Below are 5,226 nucleotides of genomic sequence, written 5' to 3' on the forward strand. Positions count from 1 at the left end.
GTTGTTTTTTTACAATGTAAATATATTTACTTAAATCAATAAATTCAGATGAATCTATGAGTTTTAAATATGTTTGTTCTTGTAAATTGTTTTCTAAAATGGTGTGTACATACTTTGAGTACATTGTAACCTGTTAATGACACACAAACAGGAGTGTATCTGTGTGTGTAGTTAAACTGATTTCAGTCATTAAATATTTTTTACATTTTCTTTAAATGTTTCACTGCAGAAATGTATTTATTGATCATTTGAGTGTCACCATTGCATGCGTGTGTGTGTGTATATGAAGATGTATTTATTTATCATTTGAGTGTCACCATTGCATGTGTGTGTGTGTGTGTATGGAGATGTATTTATTGATCATTTGAGTGTCACTATTGCGTGTGTGTGTGTGTGTATGGAGATGTGTATTGATCATTTGAGTGTCACCATTGCATGTGTGCGTGTGTGTGTGTGTGTGTATGGAGATGCATTTATTGATCATTTGAGTGTCACCATTGCATTCGTGTGTGTGTGTATGGAGATGTATTTATTGATCATTTGAGTGTCACTATTGCATGCGTGTGTGTGTGTGTGTGTATGGAGATGCATTTATTGATCATTTGAGTGTCACTATTGCATGCGTGTGTGTGTGTGTGTGTGGAGATGCATGTATTGATCATTTGAGTGTCACCATTGCATGCGTGTGTGTGTGTATGGAGATGCATTTATTGATCATTTGAGTGTCACTATTGCATGCGTGTGTGTGTGTGTGTGTGTGTGTGTGTGTGTGTGTGTATGGAGATGCATTTATTGATCATTTGAGTGTCACCATTGCATATCATCTCTATATCTGACTGGTTGTTAGGTCACATGTGTGATGACATCAGCAACTGGTCCCATCTCACTGTACAGTTCAAACTAGTCAGTCTAAGCCCACAGTGCAGTGTTATGGTGCCATCTAGTGGTCAACAGGAGAACAAGCCCTGAGAGGAGACTACTAACCTGCGCGCCTGAGTAGGACACCACCTCTGAGACAGGTCTGTTGTACTTGTGTATGTAGAAAATGAGTTATTTTGTCAAGCCAGTAAAGCTCTTTGAATTAAAGTGTAAGAAAAGTCTGAAAACTGAATAATGTGTGTTGTAAGAAAACTCTGAAAGCTGAATAATGTGTGTGTTGTAAGAAAACTCTGAAAGCTGAATAATGTGTGTGTTGTAAGAAAACTCTGAAAACGGGATAATGGTTTTATTTAGTACATAATCACACGTTTTCAGAGATGGGACTCAGGTTCAGATATGACAAACACCCAGAATTGACTCAGAGGAGATTTATTAGCAGAGACAAAACAGAGCTTCTACAGTCCTGAGGGTAATCCACAGGGAACACACTGGGCCAATCTTCAACAGAAAGCAGTCTTCAGAAAAAGCACAAAAAACAGTTCAGAAAAAAAGTCGCACAAGGCAAAAAACCCCAGCAGGAGAACAGGGCACAGGCAACTGGACACTCCAGAGAGGGTGCAGGCGAAACACAAAAGGCAATCCTCCTTCACGGCAGTAGGCCAGTCTTCATTCCCCAGCAGGCAAAAAACAGAAGAACCTTGGCGGCAAAAGTACAAAATCTTCAGGCAGAGAAAACAGTCGATGAAACATCAGGCAGAGGTCAAAACCAGACAGGCAAAACTCTTCGCAGGCAGGTCACTTTCGAGAACTGCTACGAGAAGACGGAACGCTCTGACAGGGGAGGCAGACTGGTAATGGGGATTTTAAAGCTGAAATTGCAATCAGATGCAGGCTGATTGAGGCTGATTGGTAGGCAGATCAGAGACACCAGTGGAAGCAGGTGAGAACCAGGAGCAGACAGAGGAAGGGCGGAGACTCAGACCGACACAGATATGCAGGATGGGGTGCATTATTTTGGACATTAATATATGATATGCAGGATGGGGTGCATTATTTTGGACATTAATATACTGTATGATATGCAGGATGGGGTGCATTATTTTGGACATCAATATATGATATGCAGGATGTGGTGCATTATTTTGGACATTAATATACTGTATGATGTGCAGGATGGGGTGCATTATTTTGGACATTAATATACTGTATGATGTGCAGGATGGGGTGCATTATTTTGGACATTAATATACTGTATGATGTGCAGGATGGGGTGCATTATTTTGGACATAAATGTTTCCTGTACTAAACGTGACCCACTCCATTGTGCTGCACAGATGCAATATCCTGGACATGAAGTTGCTGCAGTGCCCTGTACTTTCATTAGCACACACACACACACACACACCATCTTGGACATGAAGCTGCTGCAGTGCACTGTACTTTCATGATGTGAAAATGTGAAAGCCCCTCTCCAAAAATGAGCGTAACATTTGCTTGGGTGACCCCGACGATTACAGGTAAATGTCTTAAATTTACTCAAGGGATTACATGTGAACTTGACACACTGTAGCCATTTTGATTCTACATGTGGAAACATCACATCCCAACTCTTACCTCAGGTGTAGCCATTTTGATTCTACATGTGGAAAGATCACATCCTAACTCTTACCTCAGGTGTAGCCATTTTGATTCTACATGTGGAAAGATCACAGGTAACTCAGGTGTAGCCATTTAGAGCTAGGCTTTATATCCACTATTTACTGTACCTTGTTGATGACCCCTTTTCACAATATTGATGTTACCATAAATAGTCTCACGACACCATCGAATAAATGATAGACAATGATAGATAGATATCTAATGATAAAAAATCTGACACTAACACAAAAGGGAACGTATTGATTTGGTCCAAAAGTGTAAAGCCATCCACAAAGCAAAAAGTTGTTACTTTAAACGTATCTAAGATGAGATATCACATCGGTTTGTTTTTAGGTCTTTAGGTTTTTATGGTCTGCCGAATCATTCTAACAATAGTAAATGCAACTGTATTAGTCATAATACATTTCAGGACTTTACCTTTGATACTCAAGTACATTTTACTTTTGTACTTCCACTCAAGTGGAAATGTAAAAGGAGGACTTCTACTTTTACTAGAGTAACATTTGACCATATGTATCTCTACTGTCACTCAAGTACAGGATGTGTGTACCGTCCACCACAGAGTGAACGTGCCCTTTACCTCCGACAGGAATTTGGGAAGGTCTCCAGCACAACTTAGCACACCTCGCCTCACGGATGTTAGATCTCAACTGATATGGTGTCTACAGCACACATGGAATCAGCCCAGTTTGCTGTAGTCGTGGAGACCACCTGTTTAAGTGTTGATGAGGCAATCACTTCATTAACACAAGTAAAGGAATACACATTGAGAAACACCCACTGATGCAGTTGCTCAGACAGATCACCATGAAGGGCAGCCATTGTAGCTGCACCAAAGTCCTTCCTGTAATGGGCACATGGGGTTTTGCACCCTTTTAAAAGTCATTTTGAAGAACTGCTGGAAACTGCAACTTGTGCAAATGTAGACACTTGGATTACTGCAAAGCTCTCCATTTCTGCACCCACCCTGAATTACACACACACAGAAGAGCAGGCAGACGGGAGTACGGACCATGTGCATTTTTATTGAATTTTCAGTGTACAGAGATTCCCCAGGCAGAATGCATGTGTGAGTGTGTGTGACACCCCCATCCAACAGCTGGCTTCAGCCACCCCCCACCCCCACTAGAGGGGCCAAGGTCAGCATCAGACTGACCAAACCCACAGTAACTCAACTCCGAGGACTTAAGGCTGCAAGTACAAAAACACATAATTTGCAAGAAGCAAAAAGGTAAACAAAAGCCACCAAACACACCTCCAGGGCCCCCGGGCCAGATATAGAGTGTGTGTGTGTGTGTGTGTGTGTGTGTGTGTGTGTGTGTACGCTGCCCTGTGAAGGGTGCGTCTCGGGAATGACTGGAGGCAATGGAGTTTTAACTCAAGAGTCTCGACTCCCAGTGGGGATGGGCGGGCCACAGGTGGAGGTGGTGCAGGAGTCCTGACGCCCGCTGAAGGTAAGCCACACACAGGTGTGTGTGTGTGTGAGCACACCGCCGTGTGTTTAGAAGCATTTGCGGTGCGATGGAGGGGCCGGACTCGTGTTACTCCTGCTTGCTGATCCACATCTGCTGGAAGGTGGAGAGGGAGGCCAGGATGGAGCCGCCGATCCAGGCGGAGTACTTGGCGCTCAGGAGGTGCGATGATCTGAAACACAGACACAGAGGTCAGAATGGCACTCAACACAGGGGCCTGCCACTTCCATCTTCAGAGAGATGGACACAGAGGCGAGGCAGCGACGCCACCTTGATCTTCATGGTAGGGGTGCCAGGGATGTGATCTCCTTCTGCATCACGGTCAGCAATGCCTGGGTACATGGTGGTACCTTGCCGACAGCACAGTGTTGGCATACAGGTCATACGGATGTCGACGCCGTAGACTTCATGATGGAGTTGAGCTGGTCCGGGTCGTGGATACCACCGACTCCATACCTGGAGTAGGGGAGAGGAGGGGGAGAGCTGTTACGTGGAGTCCCACTACAGAAGGACTTGGGGAGTGTGTGGCTTCTGCATACAAGTGCCAAGTCAGTTAGGAGGTGTGGAGGGGCACTCACCCAGGAAAGAGGGCTGGAAGAGCCTCAGGGCAGCGGAACCTCTGGGTGCGATGGTGATGACCTGTCCGGCCGGGCAGCTCAGAAGCTCTCTAGAGATGGAGGAGGAGGGCGGTGCCCATCTCCTGCTCGAAGTCCAGTGCCACGAGCACAGCTTCTCCTTGATGTCGCGCCACGATTTCCCTCTTCGGCCGTGGTGGTGAAGCTGTAGCCACGCTCGGTCAGGATCTTCATCAGGTAGTCGGTCAGGTCGCGGCCGGCCAAGTCCAGACGCAGGATGGCGTGGGGCAGGGCGTAGCCCTCGTAGATTGGCACGGTGTGAGTGACCCCATCACCGAGTCCATCACGATGCCGGGTGGAATGCGGCCGAGGCGTGCACAGGGGACAGCACGGCCTGGATGGCCGCATATGGCGGAGTGTTGAAGGTCTCAACATGATCTGTGGAGAGCAGAGTCCTTCCCTGTAATGGAGGAGGAGAGAGAGAGAGAGAGAGAGAGAGAGAGAGAGCATGTTATGTGAGTAGCGTGGCATGGCATGGCAAGTGCAAGCAATCACAGCAACTTCATGGAAGTTGGATAAACTGGCCTGCTGGGTAAAATAACTTTCAAGGTGTCGGGTTAATGAGCCGCAGAGAGAGAGAG

At 45.8% G+C, this 5,226-nt stretch overlaps 1 pseudogene; it reads right to left on the bottom strand.

The window, feature by feature from the left end:
* Positions 1-4,000: 4,000 nt before the first annotated feature.
* LOC125290558 lies at positions 4,001-5,023 on the bottom strand (annotated as a pseudogene).
* Between the last annotated feature and the right edge of the window lie 203 nt (positions 5,024-5,226).

The sequence above is a fragment of the Alosa alosa genome, unplaced genomic scaffold (genome assembly GCF_017589495.1).
Source record: "Alosa alosa isolate M-15738 ecotype Scorff River unplaced genomic scaffold, AALO_Geno_1.1 AALO_1.0_unplaced_673, whole genome shotgun sequence".
Classification (NCBI taxonomy): Eukaryota; Metazoa; Chordata; class Actinopteri; order Clupeiformes; family Clupeidae; genus Alosa; species Alosa alosa.